The sequence below is a fragment of the Lycorma delicatula genome, chromosome 1 (assembly GCF_047948215.1).
Source record: "Lycorma delicatula isolate Av1 chromosome 1, ASM4794821v1, whole genome shotgun sequence".
NCBI classification, from domain to species: domain Eukaryota; kingdom Metazoa; phylum Arthropoda; class Insecta; order Hemiptera; family Fulgoridae; genus Lycorma; species Lycorma delicatula.
In genome coordinates, this window is record NC_134455.1 from 122,750,910 (window position 1) to 122,767,470 (window position 16,561).

Genomic DNA, 16,561 nt, shown 5'->3' on the forward strand with positions numbered 1-16,561 from the left:
ATAATTGGAATTTCCTATAAAAAAAGATGGACGAAATAGAAGCGATGTAAAATGCCGAATAGCACAGGCGAAGCGAAACTTCAGTCAGAAATCTAATTTATTTACATCAAAAATTAATTTAAATGTCAGGAAATCATTTTATAAAGTAAATTTTTGGAGTATAGCTTTATATGAAAGTGAAACTTGGGACTTTCGGAGCACCTGAGGAGAAAAGATAGAAGCTTTTGAAATGTAGTGCTATAGGAGAATGTTAAAACTCAGATGGATAAAGTGACAAATGGTGTTGCGACAAATTGATGAAGAAAGAAGTATTTGGAAAAATATATAAGGGACAGACTTGTAGGCCACATATTAAGGCATCCTGGAATAGTCGCTTTAATATTGCAGGGTAGAAGGGTATTACAGGTAGAAGGGAAAAGTTTTGCAGGCAGGCAACGTTTAGAATATGTAAAACAAATTGTTAGCGTTGTAGGATGTAGGGAGTACACCGGAATGAAACTACTAGCACTAGATAGGTAATCTTGGAGAGCTGCATCAAACCAGTCAAATGACTGAATACCCACAAAAAAAAATTTTTAACACACCTTATAATAAAATTTATCACTAGTTCAAAATAAATAGAATAGTTTCAACAAATCTTAACAATTTTGTTGTGGTTGCATTTTCTTTGTACTATAGCTATTTCTTTCGAAACAACCAATTTAAACGACCAGTGTCTGTTGTCAAAAGTGTAGAAGAGATGTAAGTCCTAATATCGGTGGAATTAGAAGTAGATATTACACAAAGCTTTTGGATATAATGAGTAATATAATATCTTCTATTCAACCATTCCATGAATAAAATAGGAAATACACCAAGACAATTACAGATTTCTGGATACTCATGAAGACGAACATAGAAATAGTTTACTAAATTATTCACCTGTTGCCGTTCTGTCTTAGTTATTGTATTTCTAAGTATTTGGAAGTTTGTAAGTTCTAATTTTATCGTAACAAATTTCAATAAATTACAAAACCAGGAAGACTGAGAAAATGTTAAAAAATCGATCATAAACTAGTTGGGCATTTTTGGCATTTCGATTTTTGAGCAATAACCCCTAATAGTTACGAAGAAATTGGTGAGTTTCGCAAATAAAAATATGATAATGAAGAAATATTAATAATTAACAAATCAATAAATAAACTACTCTTGCAAAACTCAAAAAAATTAATAATAATAATAATATATATATATATATATATATATATATATATATATACCAGTGTTAAAAGAAAAAAATTTTTAAAGAAAAACGTAAGAAGTATCTTTCTCGGCAATCCCAGTGGAAAGAGTAAAGTTTCTTAAAAACAGTCTAAAGCCCGAAAATTTCTAAAGCACTTCCCCTATAGGACAGATAAGACAGAAATTTCATGTCAAGAAAAGTAGATACGTTACGAACCTCTAATCAATAAAAACATTTTCTCACCCAACAATAAAATTTAAGGGAGAGAATACCGTTAAATATTTTTTTATAGCAAACTAAAAAAAAAATTATAAACATTAAAGTTTAAAGGGGTTGTTTGATGCTGTCCCACTAATTTTTTTCAATCTTTATTGAGGTTAATTTCCTGAGTACTTCTTGTTACTTACCGACATTTTTTTTAAATAAAAAACTGATATTTTTTGTACATTTCCCAGTCAATTTTAGGCTATGATCGATTTATTTGGTCATAAATAAATCGATCATACACCAATAACGTAGTATTTAATTTAATTAGTCAAGTATTACGTTATACTAATTTCAATCTTTTGTTTTTTGGTTCCTCCTAGCTATTTAAACTGTACTCGTAATTATTATTTTAGAAAGGGATTTATAATTGCTACTAACTTACTAACTTAACGGATTTATTTTTACCTTTCTTTGTTCTACATGTCTTTCTTTCTTTTGTTTCTACGTCTCGTAGATGTAGTATCGGTAATGTATCGGTAATTTTATGATTATTTAAGTTTTACTTGTTTCTATTATAGAACAATATTTATCTTGTTAATTGACTTAATCTTTTAACAAAGTTGTCATCCAATTATCTTAACTAAACTCTCCGGAAACATTGAAGTTCTCAAATAGTTTTTATATTTAGATTACACAAGAAAATATTTGCTAAAACAGAAGATTTGCCATGATTTTCTGTTTGCTTAAAAAAATGTTATTCAAACCGTTTGTTATTATTTTTAGTGCAGGAAGAAGTAGGATCCTAGGCTAGTAGTATAACGAGGAACTGAAATAAATAAAATTGCTACTTAATGCCTGATGTGCTTCACAATTTAGGTAGTTAATATACAATAGTTCAAAGTTATTTGAAAAAAAATCCTTCAAAGTAGTTTTAGATGAATTAAACGTATTTTGGTAGTTATTCAGTAATTTTATTTCTGTGAAAAACTAAAAGTCGAACTTTAATCTTTATTTTACGTTAATATAAAATAAACCTGGTTTTATAATTTCTATTATTCAACTGTGGAAAACATTTTTTTAGAGCTTTAACTAAACAGTCTACCTTTATTCAATAAAGGTATTTCTACCCCTCTGAAATAGTTATTTCTGTTTTCATAACAGAATAACCCTTTTCAGCTTCCTTCCGGAAATTGAGCTTTCCACTTTTCGTTCACAAATGACAATATTTGACATCTAAAATACACCATTACAAAATAAATAAATTTATGAACATTATCCTTTTAAAAAAGGAAAGTCATTTTCTATGAATCAAATTTTTACTTTTATTAACTCTCTTTTAATAATTTATTTTTTCATACTATTTTCATAAATTCTTTGGTTGCATAAAACTGAATAATTAATTATTCAATTATTACTTAAAAAATACATCTCGGTTATAAATTAATTTTATAATTTGTTTTCAATTAAATTTAATTGTGTTGTTTATACATATTATTAGTTATATAGTCAGAAACTCCCGTTTATAGCTAGGTATCTTTTTTAAGAAAAAGTTGTTAGCTCGCCAATTAAATTTAGTATAATTCAGTTACAGTTCTTATCTTACAAAGGAAGATGCTCTTTTATATTAACTATGTTAGACATTTACTCCTCAAAGTCTTTTAAGAATAATTAAATTTAACATTTTTCATTTAAAATGTTTCAGTGTTAGAGTTTTCCCGCCCATGGTAGTCAAAAGATATATTCATCCCCTTCGTGAATTGGCTGAAAGGCTGAGTAAAGAGCACCTGGCTATAAAAAGTAGTAAGATCACTGAAAAACTTATATACCGCGGTGTATGTTTGTGTGTGAGCACATGTGTATACATATAATTATTTTATTCAGCTAGATGACTAAACAGTTTTTTGTTTCATCCCTTGTCAAAAATTATGTTTACATATATTTATGAATAATAGTAGCTATAAAGTAGAACTCCTACTATCGACAAAAAAATTAATCGGTTTTTCGTTTTAGTGTGATTTTTTTGTATATACTTTATTAATCTGAGTGACAGTGTTTTCAAAACATAACCGTCAGTATACGGTAAGAAAGTATTACCCGGCAATATCGCGGCCATCTGGAGAGAATTGTTATACTCGCTAATAGGCTAACCACGATAGGTATTTTGAACATAAAGCGAATTAACGAAGAAAAGCAATGCCAGTTGAATTAACACTGGAACATATTTACAATATTACCGAATGTTAGGGATAAAAATGAGAATATTATAGAATAAAATAAAATGTATAAAATTAAAAATACGGTACTGATTTTGTATTGTAAAATACTTAAATTTTTGTAACTGGATTTCATTATAATTTAATTTTTTTCGGAACGGTAAACTACGGTAACCGTATTGTATTAACTTATTTAAATTCAAAATACCGTACGTGCAGTTAAAATGCATTGTATACAAATATTAAAAATCTGATGTGGACAATATATGACTTTCATGAATGTTATTAAATTACATATATACATTTTTTTAAATGTAAAATACATAATATTTTATTTCATTCCTAACTTGTGATATTTTTTCATATCTGTTTTTTTATTGCTATTATTGAATAGCAATAAATAATCGTAAATTACAAAAAAAAAGGTTATGAAGTCCGATTCGAACCGATGTGCCTTTTCCTATAATATCCAAATATTTCATTAAATAGTATTTTATTTGCGTATAACTCTGGAACCAATGAAAATAAGTACAACTTCTGATATATATTTGAAAATCTCTCAATGAGGGCTGATTACTGCAGTTAAGAAAAAGTACAAAATTCAATTTTGGGTTTTTTTGACACTTTTGGTCCAGTCGATTGCAATCCAAAGAGAAGGTGCACAACTAGCGATACATTAGTCCTATATCCAAAATTTCTACATCCAACAGCTAATCGTTTATGAGTTATGCGAGACACATACCTACGCACATACGTACATGCGTAGAGACGTCACACTGAAAATAGTCAAAATGGATTCAGGGATAGTCAAAATGGATTTTCCATTAAAATCTGAAAACCAAAATTTTTCGTAATCACAATATTTCCTTTACTTCGTACAAGGAAGTAAAAAAAAAATCACTTTTTTACATCCTATATTAGTCTTTTTTTCTTTTTTTTTGAGTTACAATATTCTGTCATTTGCGTTATTATTGTTTCCGCGTAATTTTGAACGCGTTATAGCGGTATCGTATTGTAATGTACACAGAAAACAGAAATTTCCTTTGAACAATAAAATTTTTTGAAAGAAATAAAAAAGATGTCTTTTTGCCTTTTATACAGCATTAAAACGTTTCTGAGCTAAGTTTTTACTGATGTTGAAATTTAACTTCCTGTTAGTCCATAATGAAATTATATAACGCCCGCGCATATTATATATATATACACTAGCCGGTCATGGCGAACAAAACGAGCCATTTCTGTCTTGCCAGGACCATGTCAGTTATGACATGTCCTGTGTCAGTTGTCAGTTGTCAGTTGTACATCTAAATCGGCTTTAAAATCACCTTGTATATTAAAGGTTTGTTGGATAGCGACAGCTGTGAATTCCTGTTTTCTAACCAAGAGAGTGGAATGAAAATGCCGTCTACGTAGGTCCACGGACATCCACCTCTCCTTATCGCAAACGCAACATGACTTAATCTGATTCATTTTTATTCTTCAACTTGTTAACCATACTCCGATCAAGTTTAATACGGATTGGAGCTTTTCTGAGGCTAATTGTAGGTCTTTGAAAACAGCCAAGATTGCTACATCACCAATAAATAAGATTACAGTAACATAATCTGAAGTCGGAAGATGCACTGTAAAAATTAAGTACAGGACTGGTCTTAAAATGGAGCCTTGTGGAACCCCTGATCTAATTTCAAAGAATCCAGGTAACTCATTGTTGCATCTGACCAGGAAAACTGCTCAAAGTAGTTCCGAAAAACTAGGTAGGAGTGTTTAGGCAGGTTGCATATAGAGCTAGTCACCCAGCTTATGGAGCAGACCAGGGAGTCAGACCTTGTGAGAGGCCTGCTTAACATCCAAGAAGGCCGCTCAACAGAACCTCTTCATTTCTATATAAATTGTGATGAAATTCATAGCCCCGTGCGTTTGTTCAATGGTGGAACGTCAATTTCTCAACCCATATTGATGATCTGTAATAAAATCTTCTCGCTCTAACGTCGGCCACAGTCTTCGAGGAATCAGTTTCTTGAACAATTTCAACAGAACCGGTAAAAAATTATTGATCTGTAGGAAGACACTCGTATGTAGGTTTACTATGTTTTGGAATCAATGTCACTACTTGAGACGACTTCTACATTGGTGGGAAGTACAATATTCGAGAAAGCCATTAAAGGGATGTAATGTACTTGATAGCCCTGAACGGGAGCATAACTAGATTTTTATGAATCACCGAGTCAAAAACTGGAGCTTTCTTTGACCATTCTTCATGTTTGACTACTGGTAGAACTTCCCTCGTTAAAATGGGCCAAATCGGAAGCCTTAAAGACATTGGGCTATCGAAGAGGTTAATTATTTTCCTGCCATTACAACTCCCTCCATCGTGTGGGAGATGGGAGAACTGTCTTGCTAACATGTGCAGCAAATAGGTTTTCTGTTTTCCTATCGTAAATAATTCTAAAAAGAAATTAGTTTGTAAAGTTTATGTATACCTTTTTCTGTCTTGTAACTACGTTCTTTTAAATCTGTTAGGTCTCACAAAATTTCTAATTAGATTCTTATAACCTGATTTTAAAATTGTTTGACATTTTTAGCAATATTAAAAGTTAAGTTTTAGAAGAATGAATATATATATAATTTTTTTTTTTGTATTCTAGTGGCTCTTAAAGAAATGCGATATTTTTTTCTAAGAGATTCTTCTGTAAATTGGTTTCAACACTATGAAGTTCATGTTCGGGATGGCTGAGAAAAGGCGTGATTCTTCTTCAAGACAACGCTCGACCTCATTCGGCATTTGTGATGCTGTAAACTATTGGCAAAGAGGGTTGGGAGCTCCTACCTCAACCTCCTTACAGCTCTGACCTTGACCCTTCCGATTTTTACCTGTTTGATCCGATGATAAAAGCTTTGCATGGCATCAAATTCAACGACAACGAAAGATAAAAAAAGTACAAAAAAAGATCATGGTAAAGAATTAACTCTTTGCTGAGAAGCGTGATATAAGAAAACTCCTAAAAAGATGGGATAAGTGCAAAGAAGTTGGTAGGGGGTTACGTGAAAACGTAGACAAAAATTTTATTTATTTAATAAACCATTTTTTGTGTACAGCTATTTGTTTAATTATTGAGTACCCTCGCATAGTGTTGAATGTTTGATTACGTCATTTTTAACAAAACCTTAGGAAATTTTAGTTAAAGTTAAACGCATATCAAACCTACAGATACTTTAAGCAAATGAGTTCAAACTACTGTTATTGAAATTATTTTTAGTGTAAAATTTCGTTATGTGAGTACTGTTACCTAGGAAGTGTGTTATGCTAGAGCTATAGACAATGACTAGATAAACTCACTAAGGCTAGCAAGTTTACACTATCATGATTAGTATACTGCCTTAATATCTTCTATGAATAAAATGAGTTCAAAAAACTTTTTAAATGTGAACTTTTTGAAGACATTCCAAGGGTAGATCCAAGGGAATGTAGTGAAAAATTCACGTAATCATTTTTCAAATGTCTTCCAAGCGAACTACGTATAATAACATTTTAATTTTCTTTTGAGCAGGTCTCTCTTTATCATCAAATATTCTTAAATAAATATCTATTTATATTTATTTATATTAGATAATTAAATATATAGATATCTATATATATTTATTTATCTATATAAAGATAATCTGCTTAGAAAAGGTTACTATTCAATTTCAATTTAAGTACTGCTAGTTGTAATTGCGAACAAAACTCTACTTTACTGAAAAATAGAAATCGTAATTTTTTTATTATTTACATAAAATGCTCATTTTTATTCTTTTTTCGTAAATTCTGTTACATTATATTTTGTTTTAATGTAGACTTTAGAAAAAGTATGATGCATAGACCTATCACTAAATAACCTATAACACTAACCAATATATCATACAAAACTCGTGTTAAATGCACGAAAATATTAGGCCTTATTGTATCTGAATTATGATAAAATAATAGAATTCTTGTTGTTAATCGTAAAAATATAAATTTACAGCAGTAAAATGATAAATCAGAATTGTATTAATATAAATTTTACGAAGAGGTAAGAATATAACGTATCCGTAGAGCGGTATGGTCTACGCTAAACTCGAAACCAAACTGAAGGCGCTAATCCAACCACCAGTAGAAGACCTTTTCGTAACGGCTCGTTAAGCTATTCTACTCGACCGCACAACACAACAGAATGCAGGGCTCGTTGGTTAATCCATACTATACTGGCAATTCTCCCTCTCTTCTGCCGTCTTATTATTCCTGCTGTCTAACTTAACCCAGCCGTTAATAACAGAATATATAATATTTAGATAATGATTATACAGGGACACTTTATATTAAACTTTAAACTAACTTTTAAAGCGATTTATATAATAAAAAATAATGCTACTGTACGTAGTGTTAATTTTATTAAAATAATATTTTTACGTTTTAACATAATAAATTGGCAGTTCTAGGCTTTGAGGGTCACAAATTATGTAATTTAGTAGTGACAAACACAATTATTTTCTTACAAATAAAATATTATTTTGTTCAGTTAAAAATCAAACTTCCTTTAACGGAAGTGCATTAAATTTTCCAAGTAAAAACATTTTTATTAATGTTCCTGCCAAAGTAAAACTAAAATAAACTTGAAAAAGAGATTGTTAGAGATTTTGATAAATTTTTTTACACTAAAAATGTGTGTTTAATATATGAAAAAAAAAAATTTTGTGTGCCCTAAAATAGTGAAAGTGATCTGCTATTTTATAATTAATGCTCATTGTTAAGTGAACATTTTAAACAAATTTTGTAACATGTTGTATATACAGTATCCTAAAAGCTCCGCACCATAGACGAAATTCTAATATTTTTGGTTCAACTTTTCTGATTGAAGGTTATGATGCTGTCTATGAAGGAATGTATGGAAATCATTCTGTTCTGTGGACTGAAGGTTATTCACATCGTTATGTCAAGAATGAGTTTAATCAAAGTCATTCCAAACACCATCCAGTATCACACAACATGCGAAGATTAGTTGACATGGTTAAGTGGATAGCTAATATTGCTTATTTGCCCCGATATGGGAGACTACGAAGAGACTAATACCGAAGCCCACGGACTGACAAAATCAAGAACCTGTGATTGCCCTGTTCTATGGAAATCCAAAGAAGTCAATCCGGTATACCAGCTTGGAACTGAAAATGCCTCAGTCTACTGTTCACGATATTCTTGAAGTACGTTTTATCCTGAAATATTTCCTGAAGGAAATCCTTTACTTATTCAATCTCCAACTACTGCAACACTTATCGGAAGATGATTCTGATCGTAGGATAGATCTATGTGGATGGTTTCTCGATAGGATTAAGACGCGGACCTTTCCATACTTTGTACTGTTTTACAGTAAGCCTAATTCGTACGTGAAAAGGGATGTCAACATGTAAAATCTGTGCTTTTAGTTACAGGAAAATCTGCATTCATACGATTCCCTCATTCAATACGGGAATACTCGTGTAGTGGGGTATTTGGCAAGTGAAATGATAGTATCAATGGCCCGTTCGTTTTGAAGGGAATATGGAAAAGTACCTGCAAATGATTTGAAATTGGCTGATGCTCACATTTTACATCATTGAATAGCGTTTTGAATGGTCCATACAATGAAAAGCCTCATAATTCACGAGTACTGTACGACACTGGCTGGATCAAACCTTCTCTGAATACTGGATTGGTTGCTGAGTACCAGTATATTGGGACGGTAACCACATTTGAATCCAATGGACTTTTCATTCTGGGGGTATCTAAAGTCATAAGTGTACAATGTGAAAATGAGCAATGAGGTCCATCTACGCTTCAGAATTGAGGACGAATACCAAGCCGTAGACAGTCATTATGACTTTTGGATATTAAACAACCTGAAATTCTGCCTAGAGACCTGTCTAGAATTCGACAGAGGATATATTGAACAAATGTTGTGATTTCACCTATGTTCGGGGACTTTTCGGATACCCTGTCGATTACTTTACGTATATAGTTTTAGCACTATAAAGGAAATCTTAATTATAATAGTAAACATAAACGTATGATTATATATGTTAATGTAAAATTTGGTTTAAAAAGGATAAAATGACAATAGTAAGTGAATTACTTTGAAGATGCTCCACGATCAAGCAGATCTTGAAGTAGAACTAGTTGCATTGAAAAGTAAACAGTATATTGCAGAAATATTAGTTAAGAGCACTGAAATGCCAACCAGAAATAATTCAATTCTCCAGTAAGTGCCCGTAATAAATTTATGGAAAATTCTACAGTAATTTATGGCTAACATTAGTTCATGAATTGTGTGAAGATGACTTTGAGAGAATTCCACTCTTTTGTAAAACATTGTAATTTGTTGGAAAGCAGTTCCTCATTTGTTTAGCTGAATGATAGTCTGAAGTATACATTAAAATGAAAAGGCTAGTGAAAGGAAGTTATTACATCAAATGTTTATCTTTAGTGGGATTTTTGGTGGGGGAACAGAGAAATAAGATTGTCAGGAACATAGTACTTTCTTTAAACGAAGAATAACAGACATTTTACATACTGAGATGTTGTTTCCGAGCTATTAAACAACCCTATTTTTGATAATGACCTTCCTTATGTTTGGCAGCATGGTGATGCATCACCACATTATGCTCTTCAAATTAGAGACTGACTACCTAGATAAGAATTGTTTGTAAATGGGAACGACTCCGAGAAACAATTGAATGTCCATCACGTTCATTTGATTTGCTACTTTCTGAAAATCTGAGAAAAGTTATTTCTTGAAATCCATATAACCTGAGCCGCAACAACCTGTTGATTGAAAATTTGATTGTCTTTTTATATCAGCACAAAATCTAGTGAGAAAATGAGCTTCAAAAACTGATGCAACGTAAGGACGTATGAAAATTAAATAATGTAACATTTTAAATACACTGTAGTATTCAGATTCTATTTTTACAATTAAGAAATTCTACCTACAAATCAGTAATTAATTTTATTAATAAGATATATTAAAAATATAAAAAAACGATTTTATTTTAATAATGTATGTCATAACAAAACATAACAGAGTTGAATTTTACAATTTAAGCTTGATATTACCGCAACATTATAAAAGGATTAAAACGCTATTACGCAAGAACGAGGGGTGGTATTTTCCTTAGAGAGCACGAGGCATAATCATACGGATTGGATGATAAATTGACTAAAGAGCACCTACGTCTCGGTATTATACTTTGTTGGAAAGACAATAGCAACAAAATACAGCTATGTATATACTTTGTTGGAATTATTAGAGGTATTATTCCTACAGGACCACAACAAACAGTTCTGTACTTAAACTTTGCAATGAAGTGATAACCAACCATTAAGTAAAACATTTATCAATTATGCATAAATTATTCTCTATTTGGTAATATAAAACGTATATTTTACATCTACAAGTCGAGTGTGAAATAGTTAAGTAGAAATATAACTGTCTGTTATGTATACAGCTAATTTTAATTTTGAAAATATAACAACTTACACACGTTCACACACATTTTGTGTGTATATATATATATATATGTAATAAAAAGTCATATTTTACTTTAAAATATTACCTTTATTAATTTCTTGGGTTAACCAAACAACTATACAAACTTATAAATTAAATACACAACGTTTCACTTAGAATTCTCTAAGCTTCCTCATGTGACAAAACACATTCGTACACTCATATAAAATTCTCTTACATAATAAAAAATTAACTGGTCTATCCATCCTAGATAACAATATTTTATCCCCACCGTTACTGTAATAGATCCCCCTACTCATACCTGATATTTATATAATCATCTCTTTACATAACCTAATTGCTATTTCCTGTGTATTGAAACCTTTACAATGCACATATTTTTCCCAAATATTACAAAAAACATATAACGTTATTTTCTTTAAAACTAAATTTACAATATAAATATAATTTTTTAAATTAAATTAACATATGTTGCTTAATCCGGCTATGTCCGTTCTATTGTTGAAAGCGTTTGTATTTTTCTTGATGTATATCAGTTTTAGAGTCGTCCTTTTATATTTATTTTGTTCTTTGTCTCATATTTTGGTGCTGCTGAAATGGAACGAGTGTTCATGTTCTATTTTATGTTTTGTGAGCGTTATTTTATGTTTTTTCTATATTTATGAGCTTCTATTCTTTTTTTAAGATATTGAGATGTTCGTCCTATGTACAACGCGTTACAGTATTTACACTGAATCTTGAATAATACTTTGGCTTGTTGATTTTTTCTGTAAGATATTAGTAGGGGATCTATTATAACAAGGGTGGGGATAAAATATTGTTATCTAGGATGGATAGATCATATAATTTCTTGATATGTAAGACAATATTTTATGATGTGTGTATGAATGTGTATCACCACCTGAAGAAACTTACAGAATTCTAAGTGAAACGTTATGTATTTAATTTATAAGTTTATATAGTTGATTGGTTAACCCAAGGAACTAATAAAAGTAATATTTTTAAGTAAAATATGTCTTTTTATTATATTTATTCTATCCAATTAAGAGGAAAGTAAACTTAAATATATTACATTTAAGTTAATATTCTATATATGTATATATATAATCAAAAATATCTATCACAAAACTTTCCTTTATGATTATGAAAGAAGCATAAGCCTTAGTATTTCAACTAAAAAAGAAAATTGGATTAACTCACTTACGTACACACAATGAACGTGTAGGGACACGTATGCATTCTTTGAAATATGAATTTTTATAAATATACTTTCGTTTACATAAACAAGTTAATTGTTACCTAGTTTACACACACTCTTTTCTTAAAATTTTAATTATTTTATTGTTGGTGAGACTAAAAGAAAATATTTACAACTGAAGTACGTTGAAAATATCAAAGTGATTATTGATATTTGAACTCTGTATTTTAATAAAATGCCACAAGATAAGGAAAATAATGCCACAAGATATAAAGAAATGAAATAATTCCATTTCTCTGTTATTCATTATTTTCTATTTTAATGTCAAATAAAATAAAAAATTCTGAAAATTATAAAAGCTCTTTCTTTTGCTTTACTGCAATCCTGCATAGATACCCAAACTCGATTCAGGGATGGTAAAAATGGTTATTTCTATTAAAATCTGAAAACCAAAATTTTTTGCGATCACACACTTTACTCCGTACAAGGAAACAAAAATAGTCTATCCATTTAGTGCATCCGTTAATTGTTAAAAATAAATCTTATTCATTCTAACGTCAATAAAAAAATTTTTCATTTTTTTGAACGAAAACTAATTCTTTCTTATAATCACATTTTTATCGAATAAGTACCATGAAGATGTTAACGATTACTTTTGTTCTAATAACATCTTCAACGTTCCGATTCCTAGATCTCAAGACTAAATATTTGGGTTTTCATCTTCATCGACGACTTGGGCGAAATATATCACTTCTAAGCGGAAACATTTGGATCTCATGTTTAAACACATGTACTGGCTGATAGGACATAGATCTTGGCTTTCAGCAGTAAATTATTGATTTATAAATCCATCTTGAAGCGTTTGGACTTACGGGAATGAATTGTAGGGTACAGCGTGCAGCTCCAGTATTGACATACTAGAAGGCTACCAAATAAAAACACTGCAGAAAATACTTAACATATCGTGCTACATAAGTAATAGCCTTATACATATAATGTATATAATTGTATATAATGATCTTACGTTGCAAACCATTTGACATGAAATCTCTCAGGTCAGCCTACAGTATCAAAATTGTTTGGATTGGCACCAGAATTATTTGACGGACAATTTACTAGATAACACGATCAGTGAATTGACTGAGGAACAATATTCTTGGCTTGCCTTATCGTTTCAATTAGGTGACCTTATGGTCCGGCCGTACGGAGTGCTCTTCTATTTCATTATTAAGTCACAAGACGCTGGGTTTGTGACTACTTAATGTTACTTCAAACACATCTTATTTACTTATTGTTCAATTATCTTGCTGAACAGATTGTAAAGTTGCTGTGTCGTTAAAAAAAAAAAACAAAACAAAAATAATTGTTGTATTTTTTTTTACAGCACTCTGATCCATTTCATAAATTATACCCTCAATTAAAATCTTTTTGTAGGAAAAATACTTTTACTTCATATCCTCCATACTTGAATATTTGAGAAAATATTTTTCACATTACCCAATTACCTCAATATTGATTTAAATAAAAAAGTAATTTGTGCTGAAAAATGTGAAGACGAGATTAAATTTTCTTTAAATCCTCTCAAGGTAAAAAAAAATTTATTTATTTGAGTAGAAGTTAAAAAACTACTTAACATTTTAAAAAGAGTTTTGGTTAGTTAATGCATAATTGAATGGCAGAAAGGCTCCTGGAATAGACGGAATACCTGTAGAATTACTGCGCAGTGCAGGTGAGGAAGCGATTGATAGATTATACAAACTGGTGTGTAATATTTATGAAAAAGGGGAATTTCCGTCAGACTTCCAAAAAAGTGTTATAGTAATGATACCAACGAAAGCAGGGGCAGATAAATGTGAAGAATACAGAACAATTAGTTTAACTAGTCATGCATCAAAAATCTTAACTAGAATTCTATACAGAAGAATTGAGAGGAGAGTGGAGGAAGTGTTAGGAGAAGACCAATTTGGTTTCAGGAAAAGTATAGGGACAAGGGAAGCAATTTTAGGCCTCAGATTAATAGTAGAAGAAAGATTAAAGAAAAACAAACCAACATACTTGGCGTTTATAGACCTAGAAAAGGCATTCGATAACGAACTGGAATAAAAAGTTCAGCATTTTAAAAAAACATAGGATTTAAATACAGAGATAGAAGAACAATTGCTAACATGTACAGGAACCAAACAGCAACAGTAACAATTGAAGAACATAAGAAAGAAGCCGTAATAAGAAAGGGAGTCCGACAAGAGTGTTCCCTGTCTCCGTTACTTTTTAATCTTTACAAGGAACTAGCAGTTAATGATGTTAAAGAACAATTTAGATTCGGAGTAACAGTACAAGGTGAAAAGATAAAGATGCTACGATTTGCTGATGATATAGTAATTCTAGCCGAGAATAAAAAGGATTTAGAAGAAACAATGAACGGCATAGATGAAGTCCTACGCAAGAACTATCGCATGACAATAAACAAGAACAAAACAAAAGTAATGAAATGTAGTAGAAATAACAAAGATGGACCACTGTATGTGAAAATAGGAGGAGAAAAGATTACGGAGGTAGAAGAATTTTGTTATTTGGGAAGTAGAATTACTAAAGATGGACGAAGCAGGAGCGATATAAAATGCCGAATAGCACAAGCTAAACGAGCCTTCAGTAAGAAATATAAGTTGTTTACATCAAAAATTAATTTAAATGTCAGGAAAAGATTTTTGAAAGTGTATGTTTGGAGTGTCGCTTTATATGGAAGTGAAACTTGGACAATCGGAGTATCTGAGAAGAAAAGGTTAGAAGCTTTTGAAATGTGGTGCTATAGGAGAATGTTAAAAATCAGATGGGTGGATAAAGTGACAAATGAGGAGGTATTGCGGGAAATAGATGAAGAAAGAAGCATTTGGAAAAATATAGTTAAAAGAAGAGACAGACTTATAGGCCACATACTAAGGCATCCTGGAAAAGTCGCTTTAATTTTGGAAGGACAGGTAGAAGGGAAAAATTGTGTAGGCAGGCCACGTTTGGAATATGTAAAACAAATTGTTAGGGATGTAGGATGTAGAGGGTATACTTAAATGAAACGACTAGCACTAGATAGGGAATCTTGGAGAGCTGCATCAAACCAGTCAAATGACTGAAGACAAAAAAAAAAATGCATAATTAAATAAAATATTAATTAATATAGAACTTCATACCTTAATTTTTTGTTATAATTATAAATGCTTTGAAACCAACTGTAATTACTCTGAATCACATTAAATCAATATTTATAAATAACATTTAATTACTTGATGAATAGAACAATCAACATTCGTTTACAAAGTTCTAATTGTATTTCATACAAATTGATCTTATTTCCAAGATATTGAAAAACTTTTACTTTCCATTATTTTATGTTCCTCAAAAATTTGTTTTTTTTTTTTTTTACATGTGGTACGTTTAATTTTAATTTTGTTTTGTTGTAATGTATGGCAATTTATTGCATTTATAAGAACCCTAAATAGTCAAAAATCAGAAATTAATATTTCCAAATACTTAAAATTAAGGACTTTAAAAAAAAATAAGTGAGAAAAAAGTTGTTTAAACATTGTTAAATGATAAATATTTCAAACATTACGTAAGTATAATTGTAACGTGAGATATATGAAAACTTACTTAGGAGTGTTAAGATGAAACAGAATATATAATATTAAAGTAATAACACTGTGTTTAATTTATTTTTTATTCTCAAATTAACTTGTTTTCAAAATATTTTACCTGTTTTAATTAAAGAATAAAATATGAACCAATGGACGTCATAATTTTAGTGCCATTGCAGGTGTCTGATAAATATCATTATTTATTTATACCTCAGCATCTAAGTGGTATTAATTTAATTTAACGTAGCGGAAGCAGATTTGACACCTTTGTTATTAGACATATAACTTAAGTGTAATTCCACACCACTTCGTTTAACAAATTGTAGTATTAATATTACAACATATGCTAATAAAAAGTAAAACGAAAAGAAACTTTTTTAATAAATATGGAATAAAAGTTAACCACGAGTAACAAAATATATTTGAAACAAAAAAAAAAAATCAAAAAAAAACTAACACATATAAATGAAATAATTATTGGAATCCCTGCAGCATTTTTCTAAAGTGAAAGAAAATTTTCTGTTTCTAGTGAATTATAAAATCTAAAAAAAAAAAAAAATTTATAATTAATAAAA